Source organism: Dipodomys spectabilis, unplaced genomic scaffold, assembly GCF_019054845.1.
Source record: "Dipodomys spectabilis isolate Male_0828 unplaced genomic scaffold, ASM1905484v1 ptg000060l, whole genome shotgun sequence".
Taxonomy (NCBI): domain Eukaryota; kingdom Metazoa; phylum Chordata; class Mammalia; order Rodentia; family Heteromyidae; genus Dipodomys; species Dipodomys spectabilis.
In genome coordinates, this window is record NW_024870737.1 from 1,239,525 (window position 1) to 1,253,855 (window position 14,331).

A 14,331-nucleotide genomic window follows, 5' to 3' on the forward strand; every position below is an offset into this window, starting at 1 on the left:
AGGATGGAGGTTTAAAGCCAGCCCAGGCAGGAAAATCCCTGGGACTCTTATCTATTATTAATACCCCTGAACTGGAAGTGAAGGTATGGTTTGAGTGGTAGAGTGCCAGCCTTGAGCACAAAAGCTCAGGGTCAGCTTCCAGCCCTGAGTTCAAGCCTCAGCTGGCGCACACACACACACACACACACACACACACACACACACACACACACACACACACAATGCTTGAGGTAGGAGCCTAGTCATGTTTCCTCAGCTATGGGATGCCTTCTCTGCTATAGGATATCAAGAAGGCCCTTGCCATGTACAGCCCTCTCCACTGGATGCCCACCTTCCCGATCCATGAGCCAAATACATTTCTGTTCATTATAAATGACCCAGTCTGAGGGATGCTGTGATAGCAGCACAAAATGGACCATTTGGTCCCGGGTAGGAACTTGGAATCAAATTGGAACAGAATTGAATTAGCTGGCTGGTGTTCAGTGATGAGGAGCAGCATTGTTTGGTAATAAGTGCAGCAACCTAAAAGCCTGGGAAGGCAGGGGGGGAGGATACTGGGGATGACGAGGGAGAAAGAAAGATCTGCAGTGGCCTTGCTGCCCTGCCTGCTGCAGCCGCCAGCCGCTGTGGCCTCTGGGAAGTGCTTCCCGCGAGCTTCCTGCCTTTCATCTTAAAAGCTGGTGGTGATAATGTTGATGAGGGGTCACACTGCAACCCAGCTTCTGAACACACTGTGGGGGCTGCAGAGATTAGAGAGTGCCAAATTAGACCTCTCTCTCTCCCTCTCTCACTCTCCCTCTCTCCCTCTCCCTCTCTCTCTCCCTCTCTCTCTCTCCCTCTCTCTCTCCCCTTCTCTCCCCCCTTTCCCTCTCTTTCGCCCTCCCTTTCTCTCCCCCCCTTCCCTCTCTCTCTCTTTCCTTCTCTCTCCTATTCTTGCTCCACTAACATGGCTCCTGATTAGTTGATGAGCCAGCATATGTTGCTAGCTCATTTAAATATTTATGGTGAGATTTCAAATCACCTCTTAGCATGCAGGAGTGTTGACTCTGTGCAAGAGCCATTAGCATCTGGATGGAGAGTTCAGTCCCGGCATCAAGGTCACCTGGGTGTGACTGCCAGAGCCAATCCTGGAACCCAGGGCTCTTGGCTCACTTCTTGGGGATCTTCCCTTTGGACCCCCTGTCAAATGGGGACTAGAGTGCTGTTGATGGGTTGGAAATGGATGCAGGCCATGTTTATCTGGCATGAATGGCAAAGAGGCACATAAATGTCGGGGAAAGGGGATGAAGGAGATAGAGATGGTGAAATAGTTCATTACTGGCTGAGGGTAGACTGAGTAATCTAGAGTCTGAGCTCCCCCCGCCCCCAAGCCCTGCCCCACAAGGGTAAATTCATTGGAGTTCAGACTCTGTACGTGGCCCGGCTCTCACCAGTAGACCAAGACAGGGGGAGATTCCTCAATCCCTGCCTTACTTTGGGCTCTTGATGAACTTGGAGCCAGATGAGTGCAGGCCCAGCAGTAATACTGCAGTCCAGAATGGCTCACTAACCTGGCCTAGTGAGACTTGACCCAGGCACTGGATCTCAGTCCTGCTGGGGCTACTTAAGTCCTGTCAGCATACCTGGCTTACTGTCAGTTTGGCTCAAAATCTTTGGACTTTGGACTCACAGGGACTTGGGTTCAAGTCACCATGCTGACACCTCCTAGCTGAGCACACTCTTCAAGTAAAATGAGTCTTGTGATACCTGACTCGGTGTTGAGAATTACAGGGGTTTGCAGGTGTGCTGGGTTAGTCTGGTACATAGCCAGGCACATAGAAAACAGTTCATAAATGTGATTTTTCCAGAAAGGTGGAATTACAGATACTCCATTATTCTCTTTGCTTCTACTATCTAACACTAAGCAGGAATTATTTTCATGACTAGAAACATAGTATAGTGTAGAGGGAGATAAAGGATTGTTTTTGCAACACATAGTTTTCAAGCTGCAAGGCCTCACAAGTCTTCTATTGTCAGAGAGTGGACAGAAAGTGTCACCAGACCATAGGGCCAAAGCGCCCAAGATGGGAGGTAAATTAATGGAACTATGATCTTAACATAGGCTCTGGGACCTGCCCTTGCTTTTTTTTTTTGCTACTGTTCTGTGGACAATCATGGTACAGGCTGTTCTTTGGCAGTAAGGCCAATGAAAACAAAACCAACTCATAACTCTCATTCAGCCTTTATAAAAATAAAACCAGCACGGCTCAGGTAGGACTCTCAAATCAACCATCCTTCATGATATAGAAATGAAGTGCCCAATAAATAAGTGGGCTAAATACTTAAAGAGAAACTTCCCTGAAGAGGAAAGAAGGATGGCCAATAGACACATGCAGAAATGCTCAGCCTCCCTAGCCATAAAAGAAATGCAAATCAAAACAACATTGAGATACCACCTCACCCCAGTTAGAATGGCAAAAATCAAGAACTCCAATAACAACAGATGCTGGAGGGGATGTGGCAAGAAGGGAAGCTTACTACATTGTTGGTGGGAGTGTAAACTTGTTCAACCACTTTGGAAAGCAGTATGGAGGTTCCTCAAAAGACTCCACATACAGCTCCCCTATGACCCAGCAATCCCACTTTTTGGCATTTACCCAAATGTTCACAAACAAGACCACACTAAAGCTACCAGCACAACTATGTTTATTGCAGCATTATTTACTATAGCTAAGATATGAAACCAACCGAGATGCCCCTCAGTAGATGAATGGATCAAGAAAATGTGGTATATATACACAATGGAATGCTATGCCTCCATCAGAAAGAATGACGTTGCCCCATTTGTTAGGAAATGCAAAGACTTGGAAAAAATTATATTAAGTGAAGTAAGCCAGAGCCATGGTTTCCCTTATTTGCAATTACTAGTATATGTCTGAGACAAGCAGAAACAGTCAGATAAGTTGATGTTAGGTGAAATAAACTCCAAGGTAAGGACTCAAATGTTTTTTTCTTTCTTGTGATTGTTTCTAACATTTTTTGGGGGCAGGAGGGTCCGGTCGTGGGGCCTGAACTCTGGGCCTGGGCGCTGTCCCTCAGCTCTTCAGCTCAAGGCTAGCGCTCTACCCCTTGAGCCACAATGCCACTTTTGGCTTTTTTCTTTTTGCTTATGTGGTGCTGGGGAATTGAACCCAGGGCCTCAGGCATGCAAGGCAAGGACTCTACCACTGAGCCACATTCCCAGGCCCTCTAACATATTTATAAGATGATTTTTTTTTGTTGCTTTGTATGTTCCTCCCCCATGGTATAACCCTTGTTTTCACTGTATTTGATGTTGGTATAATTTGTGAGGGGGGGGGAAGGGAAAAAACAAATTGTTTAAATAGGGATACCGGTGGATCCATTGCAACAATGAGATGTACAAGACGTTAGGTGGAAAAACGAACTTTACAACTTTGGCCTGGTGTGGGGAGTGGTGGTGGAGGGGGGTAGAGGGCTGGGGGGGGAAGGGGGATGCAGGGGTGTGTGGGGGGAGATGGGAAGGGATGGGAAGGGAAAACAAAGGAGGAGGCAACAATGCTTGATAAGAAATACACTCATTACCTTGCCCATGTAATTGTAACCCCTCTGTACGGCACTTTCACAATAAAAAAAAAAAGAATAAAAAAAAAGAAATGAAGCTTAAGTTCCCTGTTTCTGAATCGAATATAAAATAATAACACTATGCTTTTAGTTCTTTAAGACATAGGTATGCAGAGGAAGCTTCTGATGGGAATTATTTAGGGGAAAGGCATCTTAGGACCTTATTGGTGAGGGTTGGTGGTAGTCTGCAAAATGGTCTTCCTCTCACATATAGATGCCTGGACCCAGTGTAACAGTACTGGAAGCTAGTAGGATTCTTTTTGAGCCAGGAACTAGTGAGAAGGCATGAGGCCATCACTACCTCAGAAGGGATTCATGTACACCTTGCAGGCCTGGGTTAGTTCTGTGGACAGAGCATTGTTAGCAAATGAAATCACACGCATACATAACCTTTTCTGCATGAGCCAATTTCCTTTTCCAATTCCCCGTAGTGTTATGATGAAGCTAGATGCTGTCACTATGTTTTTGGACTTTCCAGGCACGAGAATCATGAGCCAAATACAATGGTTTTCTTTCTTTCTTTCTTTGTGGATGTGCTAGAATCAGGGCTTAACCTCAAGGCCTTGTGCTCTTGCTCAGGTTTTTGTTTGCTCATGGCTAGTACTCTACCACTTGAGCCATGCCTCCAGCCTGGCTTTTTGTTGGTTAATTAGAGGTGAAGTCTCACAGACTTTTCTGCCTGGCCTGGTCACCAGCTTCTGACACCATTTTCCTTATAAAATACTTAGCTGCAGGTACATGCATTTTGTTAAAGGCACATGAAATTAACTAAAATAGGGATTCGATCCTGAAATAATCTAGGTAGATCCTAAATGCAATCATACATGTGTGTGTGTGTGTGTGTGTGTGTGTGTGTGTGTGTGTGTGTGTGTATACACACAGGAAGATTTGACACACATAGGAGAACGTAACATGAAGTTGAAGAGGAGAGACATATGAAGATGCTTTTAAAACTTGGAGTAGGGTTGGAGATTTAGCTTAGTGGAAGAGCACTTGCCTGACAAGTGGAAAGCCCTGAGTTTGGTTCTTAGCTCTGGGGAAGGTGAAAAAATCTTGGAGTGATGCTGAGTACCAATGGCTCATGCCCTATTCCTACTACTTGTGAGGCTGAGTTTGAGAGGATCACCGTTCAAGCTCAGCCTAGGCAAAAAAAGTGTACAAGATCACAGTTCAACAGAAAAAAAAACCTGTCTAGGGTGGCACCTGTCTGTCATCCCAGTTACTGAAGGCATCATAATTGGAGGCCCACTAAGGAGTTTAGCAGAAATGGCTGAAAGCATGGCTGAGCCTTAAGAGAGCTGGGTGGTAAGTAAAAAGCCCTGAGTGTAAACAAAAATATTAGAGTGATAGCTCAGCAATGCAATGGATGAAGGCAGCCACCAGAAACTGGGAGAAACAAAGAATGAATTTTCTCTCGAGGTCTCAGGAAACATTGGAGCCCTGCCAGCATTTTAGTTTTAGCCCAGAGATACTTATTTCCAAGTTCTGGCCTTTGCAACTGTGAGACACTAAATTCTTGGTTTTCAGAACCCACCAGTTTGCAGAGAACCAATACAGGATCTTTCCAGTCCATCTGGCCCATTTTTTAGCTGCAAAAGTAGTAACTTCTCAAATGATAACATTGTCAGAAAAAAAAAAAACTGGTTAGGATCCTCACTTGTTACATTTCAACTCTATGTTAGCTTCAGACAAAGTTCCAGAACCATCCTACCCCCTGACTGTTGGGTTTGGAGCAACTGAGCAGTTAGCTGAAGGTCTTTCTTGGTAGATGGCAAACAATATTTACTTTCTGTCCCTTTTTTTTTTTGAGACAGTCTCGGTATGGAGCTCAGGCTCGCCTAGAACTCAAGATTGTCCTCCTTCTGTCCCCACAGTGCTGGGATTACAGGTGTGGCCACTAACATCCAGCAGCAAGGAACATTTTCAAGGAAAAAGCAAGGTCTGTTAGTACAGCCTGCTCTCTCCTCTTCCTTTGCCTGGTTTGACTAAATCCTAGTCTCCCAACACAAACCATTAAGCTGGGGGCAAGCTGGGTGCTGGCAGCTTATGCCTGTAATCAGAGTTACTCAGGAGGCTGAGATCTGAGGATCGTGGTTCAAAGCGAGCCCAGACAGGAAAGTCTGTGAGACTCTTAGCTTCAATGATCCACCAGAAAACCAGAAGTGGAGCTGTGGCTCAAATGGTAGAGTGCTGTCCTTGAGCTGAAATGCTCAGGGACAGTGTCTAGGCCCCATGTTCAAGCTCCATGATTGACCAAAAACAAACAAACAAAAAACCAAAAAGAAAAGAAAAGAAAAAGAAAAAAACCCTCATTTGCTCAGGAAGAGCACAGACCTAGAGAAGATTGTTAAATTTTCCTTAGACATGAACACCCACTGCTGGATTCCTTGCCTACATTTGGATATTTAGTCTTCTGGGTATGATTGGAACCTCTGAAATCAGGAGGTGTGAAGGAATGAATAGCAAAACTAAGCAGCTCTTGGTGTGCCCCTAAAACACAAATTCTTAAGCTGAATGCCAGACTTACACTGCTCTTGGTGTTAGATTTTAAAACACTGAAGGTCAGTTTTGGTAAGAGACCTTTTGTGGAGTTTAAGGAAAAGGTTATAATAAAATATTATCTTTTCCCTCTGGCCTTGGTACTAACAGACAAAACATTAGAAGTCAGGTCCTCCTTCTTTTCCAAGCATATTCAATCTAAGATGGCATTTTTCAAAGAGAACTTCCAAGGAACTTTGAGGAACCCAAAGGGAAATTAAACAAGCAAGATCAAACCCTTTCCCCCAGGGTTAAAAATGGCTGACCGGTTTCCAAACTGCTTCTGAATTCAGGACAACTTCTAGAACTCTTTCCAGGGCCACTGGCTTCATTTTATTTTACATCCCTGCACCTTGACCAGGTGGCACTGGGGATGTAGAGCATCTGGGAAAAGGGAGACGAGGCTGATTTTGAGAAGGAGCAAAGTGATGGGAAGCCAACAACCTCAGCTGGCTGCTCAAGACTGCAGGGAGGGAACACTGAGTACAACAGATGCAAACCAACTGTCAGGCCACAGCGAATGGCATTAGTGTGGCTTCCTTTGTTCCTTAGTGTTGCTAAGGAGAATATACTCTCTCCATGCTGGAAGCCACATGGCTCCTCCCTTCCCATGAAGGACTCAGCTCATTGCTTCATTGCTGCAAACCCTGTGACAGTGCACATATGCAAACCACATGGTGGCCCTTCCTGAGTGGGCCAGACTTGCCTGGAAAGGACCCCTCCCAGACACCGGTCCTGGGGTTTGAACTCAGGGCTTGGGCTCTGTCCCTTAGCCTTTTTGGCTCCAGGCTAGCACTCTACCACTTGAACCACACCTCCACTTCTGACTTCTTTTTCTAATTTGTTTGGTGCTTATTTGGAGATAACTGTCTCGCGGACTTTCCTGTACAGGCTGGCTTTCAACTGTGATCCTCAGATCTCAGCTTCCTGAGGAGGTAGCGTTATGGGCATGTCCCACTGACTCTTAGCCTCAATTCACAGCATCTGTGATGTCCCTCTGGCTGGCTGGATCTCTAACCTTCTAATCAGTTCTTATAATCAGTGTTCTCTACCCCAATTCCTCTCCCCTTAGTGGCAACCTTGAATATGTTCTCAGAAAAACGTGTAGTAGTCGTTAGGTGTAGCAGTGAGCTTGCTTGGTCATTTTCTTTTCCGTTTAGCATAATTTTTTACAAGCTTGCATAAGTTGTGCACGGGGATTTCATTATTACATCTCCACACATGTTCACAATGTATTCCAATCAGCCTCAGCAACCCCCCCATCACTCCCTCTTTCCTCCCCACTTCCAAAAATAATTTCAACAGGTTTTCTTGTTCTATTTTCATAGTTGCAAACAATCTATATTGATTGCTTGTGCCTTTTCCATAATCAGAAGAGGGGTTATCCTGGAGAAACTAATTTTCTTACTGGGTGCTTTTCCACTTGGACTTGTGTGGGTCACTGTGTGTTCCCAAACTTGATACCTGTAAGCATGCAATTAGTTCTCTTCCCCAAGTCATCCACATGACTACCAACACTCTGTTACTCTAGCACTGTGGAAAAGAGTCTTTGCAGCAGTGTGACTAAGTTAAAACATGTGCAGTCACATGTTTACATAGTTATCTGTGGCTGTTACAACAAAAGGTATCCAACTTGGTGACTTAAAACAACAGAAATCTGTGAGCATTGGTAGCTCATGCCTGTAATCCTAGCGGCTCAGGAGGCTGAGCTCTGAGGATGGAGGTTCAAAGCCAGCCCACACAGAAAGTTCATGAGATTCTTTATCTCCAATTAATTAGCAAAAAAACAGAAATGGCACTGTGACTCGAAGTGGTGGAGCACTAGAAAAGCTAGGGACAACAAGGACCAGCACACACACACACACACACACACACACACACACACACACGACCCCACAGAAATCTGTCCCCATAGTTATACAGGTCAGAAGTCTGAAAACAAGGGGTGTCAGCAGGTCCACGTCCCTGGAAACTCCAGGTTGATGGATCTTTGTGATTCCCAGGTTTAAGTGGCCCCAGGTGGTTCCTTGGCTTGTGACCAAATCACTAGAAATTCTACCCCCCATCTTTGTCTGCCTCTACCTTTCTCTGTGTGTCTTTTGCTCTCCTAAGACAGCCCTACTACTGATACCTGCAACAACCTCATTTCCAATAAGGTCATATTCTGAGGTTCAGTGTGCATGTGGTTTGGGGGACAGAGCACAGAAGGGTTTAAAGATGCTGGCTTTGAATGATCAGCATGACACAGCCACAAGGAAAGCTAGCAGGCACCAAGAGCTAGAAGACTCAAGGACCAGATTCTCTTGTAGAGCCTCCCAAGTGTGTGTGGGCAGCTGACACCTTGGTTTCAGCCCGTGCTACTGACTGTGGCCTTCTGGCCTTCAGATCGGTGGGAAAATATCTTTCTGTTATTTGAAATCACCAAGTTGGTAACAATTTGTTTCAATCGCTGCAGGAGAATTTCCTGGGGAGATACCCAGGGGCGGGATCACTGGCAAAATGAGGCCATGGGCCCTTGAATGAGTTAAATGCCAAGTGCCTTTCCAAAGCAGCTGCATCTGGCTGGACTGCCATCAGTCACACACAATGGCTCCTCTTGCTCCTTCTGCTAGCCAACGCTTGGCATCAGACCGCTGATTATTGCCAGTCTGACATGTGTGGATCCTATCTCTTTGTTTTCATTTGCATTTCTTTGATTCGGAGAGAATCTGGAATGTGAGCATCCCCTCACATACTTCCTTGCTAGCCTTTTGGGTTTCTCCTTCTGGTAATTGCCTATTCATGTGCTTTGCTCATTTTCCTCTTGGGTCCTTTTCTTGTTGGTTTGCAGAATTTTCTTGTATATTTTTTCCCATTAATCCCTTGTCGATTCTAAACAGCAGATATCTTCTTCCCATCTGTCATCTGTGTCTCTTAACTCTATCTGTGCTGTCCTTCATGGAAGGAAATCCTTAATTGGGATGTAATCAAATGTATCTAATTCAAGGCCACCACCAGAGGGGTGGAGTGGTCAGAGACAGTTAAGAAAACAGAGTCAGTGCAGAGCTGTGTCTGTGCGTTAGACATTATGTGATGTTTATGCCTGCAACATGGCCTACGCTTGAGTATGCATCCCTGCTCCTGTGTCACACACCCGGCAGGGGTGGGTTCCTTGCCCAAATTCAGGGCTGGGAATGTGGCGCAGTGGTAGAGTGCTTGCTTAGCATGCATGAAGCCGAAGGTTTGATTCTTCAGTACCACATACACAAAAAGCTGGAAGTGGTGCTATGGCTCAAGTGGTAGAGCAAAAGGAGCTCAGGGCCAGTTCCCAGGCCCTGAGTTCAAGCCCCAGGACTGGCAAAAAAAAATTCAGGATTCACTGTTCCTTTGCTCCTTCTGTAATGCAAATGCTTCAGTACAGCAGATCTCAGGCATTAGCAAGCACTGGAATCACCCACGGGGCTTGTTAGAATGTAGATCCTTGGGTGCCACCTGCTTAGTTGGTGAGCCAGCAAGCATGAGAGCTTCAGGTGATGTTAGTGCTGCTGTCCAGGGACCACACGTGCAGAGTGCCCATTTCAGGTGTCCAGGGACGGTCAGCATGGTGGTTAAAAGGACACGCTACCTTGTTGATGTTCAGGAGAAAAAGAGACCATTGATGGTGTCATTAGCCAAGTAATAGCGCAATGTGTAGAGAACACAGAAGGCTTAGCATCGGTGAAAGGAACCTCAAAGACTCCCAAGGACAATATATTTGACAGAAGAGCAAAATAAGGCCTAAAAGGGGGTCCACAATTAAATGGGGGCCGAGTCCATACTGCCTAGTAATTTTTTTTCTTCATACCCCACTGTCATCATCCTAAGGGACATGTGCTTTGGAATGGCCAAGAGCCTCCTTGATAGTGTCCTTGTAAGAGGTCTCAGTGGCCTGGCCATTAGCTCAGCGTGCCCTGCTGAAAGACACCAGGCAGAAGCTAGAAGCATCCAGGTGGAGCCACCAGCCCAGCTACCCTCCCTCTATTTTCTCTGGGGAACACGAGATATGTGTATGAAGGCAGTATGAGCTAGCTGGTAGGCTGCAAGTGTGCACTGCCAGTGTGGCGGCCACCTCTGAGGGCTTCTGCAGACAACACTTGACACCAGACTCCTCTTCCTGTTTACTGACTCCCTCTTGGGGTCTCACTGCCTTCTCCTTCACTCTGCAAAGGACAGAGAAGATTCTCCAGGCCCTTAGCAGAGAATGGAGGCGACCATCCCTTGGTAGCCACCCCTGTCAGCTAGGGGTCAGGGTGGGCAGAAGAAGGGAAGAAAATGGGTGGGGAGGGAAGGATGCAGATCGAGGAAAAAACGGAAAGGTTACTATGGGTGGGAGGAAGAGAAGGAGCTAGAGAAGGAAGCCCAGGAGAGGGGGAGGGGGAATGAGGTGGGAGAGGCATTAGCAGGGCAAAAGCAGTAGGAGTCGGGGGGGGGGGGTTGAGGAAGCCAAGTCCAGAAAAAGGAGGGGAAGGGGAAAGAGTGGACCAAAAGGCAAAATCCGTGAGGATTGAATGCCCAGAGATTTGTCTTCTAAGTCTAACTCTTACAGTGTTTGCTAGGAGGCGATGGGGTGGGGTTCCGTGGACCACCCCAGGTACCTACTGGGTGCTGATTCAGCATGGTGGACTGTTATGAAGAAGAGAGTAGATGGGATAGAGTTTGGAAAGGATAATGTCTTCTGCACAGAAGCAGTGGAATAGGATCATCTTGATGTCCTCCATATCCCTTCCTCCCTCTCCTTTCCTCCTCCTACTTTGCACTTGTAGGCTTACTTTCACTTCGGTCACTGGCCTTCCCAGTTTCCACCAAAACACTGGTCAGGCTAGGGAGACTGGTGGGACATTTGGGAACCTTTGTCCTGACCCCAGATTGCCCCTGCATTCCAAGCCAAGCTTTTACCACTTACTGGCCACACTCGACACCCACCTGCACTGAGCCCAGTGGCCATCTGTGGGGCCACAGAGTCGAGTCAAACATGCACCCTTCCAGCTGGGCTAAGATGTTGGCAGTTGGCCACTACCAAAGGGACTTTGGGACTTTACCCTCGCTCTGGATCCTTCTGAGGCCCTTGCATCACATAGGGGGAAGCAGACCAAGGAGAAGGGGCAGGAGGACATGGCCTCAAATGACCCATAAGCCACTTGGACTGACCATCTCTGGTTTCCTGGGCTGCCCTGGCTAGGGAGCCCTCTAACAGTTGCCACTACTACCTGCCCCTGAACTTACAAGGTCTCCTGCACATAGAGTTCTGAGAGCCTTGCAACACATTCATTCATTCATTTGTTCATCTACCCACGCAAATGCATTTATAAAGTCTCTGCAGTTGACCCACCACTGAGCTAAATACTGGGCCTTTCCTGGAGTCTGCCCACAGGGTATTAAGTCTCCTGGAACATGTGAATATACATACTCCTTTCAGACATGTGTCCCTGATTTCCTGAGCTTCCCCAGTTCCTGCCTTCCTAGCTCCTCTGAGCTCATTCATCAGCAAAGCTATATGGCCAGCGGGTCTATGGCCTCAAGCATCTGCTGTGCCCCCAGCAAGGTGGGAGGGCCTTCTCTTCCTTGCCAGCAGGGGGAGTGGCTCAAATTCCTTAGGTTAGTCTGGCAGAACTGACAAGAACTCCCACTTTCCACACTACCCACACCCCATACACACATTTCCTCATCTTCCACCATGTCTCAAGTGCCTCTAGCAGCCCTTTCCTTAGCTCCTGCCCCACAAATGCCCCTCTGAGCAGCCATTACCAGTGCTTACACTGTCAGCCAGCTTGCCAGCCTCTGCTGCTTCAGAAACCCTCACGTCCTCCTTCCCCAGATTACTCCTTTCTGGACCCCTCCTCTGTGATCTATCCTTTACACATATTGGACAGGATGGGGAGCCCTTGAAACTGTCTATATGGCCTTGGGAATAAAATGGTCCAGTCACTATGGGAAACATCCAAAAATTAGTCATCGAATTAGCAGAGGACTCAGCAATTCTATTCCTAAGTATATACCCCAAAGAACTGAACCCAGACTTGGGGACTACACACTCAGAGCTTGCCCATGAACTTCGTTGTGGCCGTAATCAGAATAGCCCCAAAGTGGAAAGGAACCAAATTTCTGTCAGCAGGGAATGGTAAACACAATGTGGTCTAACTATACTCCATAAAGGGACTCTTAGGTCGCCATCAAAAGAAAGAAATAGTAGTATGTGATGGACAATATTATGCTGGGGGAAGAAGCCAGGCCCGGAAGTCACATGCCACATGATCTCGTTTCCAAGAAATGTCCAGAATAGGCAACTCCATAGAGACAGAAAGCAGAGGAGTGGAAGCCAGGGGCCAGGGCTGGGAGCATGGAATGGGGAGCTGCTTAATGGAGATAGTGTTTCTATTTGGATAAAAACATTCTGGAACTAGATAGAGGTGGCAATCTCACGGCACCATGAATGCACAAAATGTTCTGAACTGTACACATTGAAATGGCCAAAATATGCTTTTTTGTTATTTTTTTAAGGAAAGAACAACACAAACCTTAACATCCTTCTTGTCTTTGGTCTTTTTTTCATGTACTCTGCCTTCAAAACTGAGTTCCAGTGTTAGATCTTAGGGACTCTCCTACAATCTTCTCTTTTACTTCTACCATGTGAGAGCTCTCCTTGTCCTCCCAGAATTCTTTGCTGCTCCCCATAGATTTCAGGGCCCAAGGCTTCGTCTGCTATCTTCCTGTACCTGCGATAGGTCTGCAATATAGTAAGCACTTAATGTAAATTTAGTTAACAAGTGAATGAAGGGAGTCCTATTCCCTATTGTCAGATGGGGAAAGTGAGGGCATCTAGGATAAGAGACTTATCCAAGTTTCCAGTGATGGTCAATAGCAGAGCAGAGACAAAAGTCTTTGATGTTGCCGTGCACAGGAAGGGGCCTCTTCTATCCTAACACACCTCTCCTTTTCACTCCCCAGTTTCTATCTCTTGTCTTTGGTGGTCCAGGTGACATACGGGATCTTGACAGCCCCTGAAACACTGGAATCTGTGCTCTTCCCCTCCCCAATCCACCTATGATTCCGCACAAAGGAAACATGTAGCACCCAAAGACAACCTAATGGATGGGTCCTAACTGTAGGAAAGCCATTCCTCAGACAGTGGTCACAGTGGAAAACCCAATGGAGACAGAAGGAATGGAAGGCTGAGACGATGTGCTGCTCACCCAGCTCAGTAGTGTTGAGGGCTTTGTTCTGTCTCCAGTGAGAACAGGGCAGCAAGGCAAACCCTGCCTGGTCTTTTCTACGTTCCCACACTCATCTGGGCACCCACGCACTGGGCTGCTGCATTTGCCTCGGTTTATAGTCAGTATATACTTATTGACTGACGCTCACTGAGAGTGCCCAGAAACTGGCTGTTGGGGGAGGATCCTAGAGGACAAGCGGGCCTGGGGAGTTTAACTCAGAAGACAGAGGAGGCGAGCCTGGACCTCTCAGGACACTCTGATCCTCCCTGGGAGGGGGTAGCCAAGAGTATAAAGGGTACAAGATTTCATGACAAGATCACCCCTCCCAGGGCAGCTTGCTACAGGTGCTTGAGTCTCAAGTCAAAGAACTGAGACTAATGGTGAAATTTAGCTCTCTGGAAGCATCTCCCATCAGCAATCTGGGTGTACATGGCTCACCAAGAACGTCACGTTCAATGCCAGGGATTGTACTTCATGCTCTGTCTCCTTACCTATTGCAGTGCCCCCAGAGCATTGACTGCCCCCTCTGTATTGGAGAAAGGGCATGTAGAGAGTTGATAAAGGGTAAATGAGGCCACAACTGTGACTCCCTCATGCTTCATGAAAGACAAGCCATAGCCCTTACAAGAGAAAGAGACACCGGAAACCTGTCTCTACTAGCCAAGCAAGAGAACCCCCCAGCCAGGGGGGCCAACATTTTGCTCTCCCACTGCACAGCCTTGGGAACGGTAATGGCTGAGGTATCTCGTTATGGAAGGCTGTGTAGAACAATGCTGGCTGTCCTGCCCATTGTTAATGGCCCTGATGCACAAGTATCTTTATTAGCAGATACCTCAAGTCCTCTTTGGAAACACTGAGAAAGAATTCAAATCCTTGGTGACCGCCTAGAGACGAACCCAGAGATTCTTCTTTACATGCACGTCTGCTTCTTTGTATAGCACAG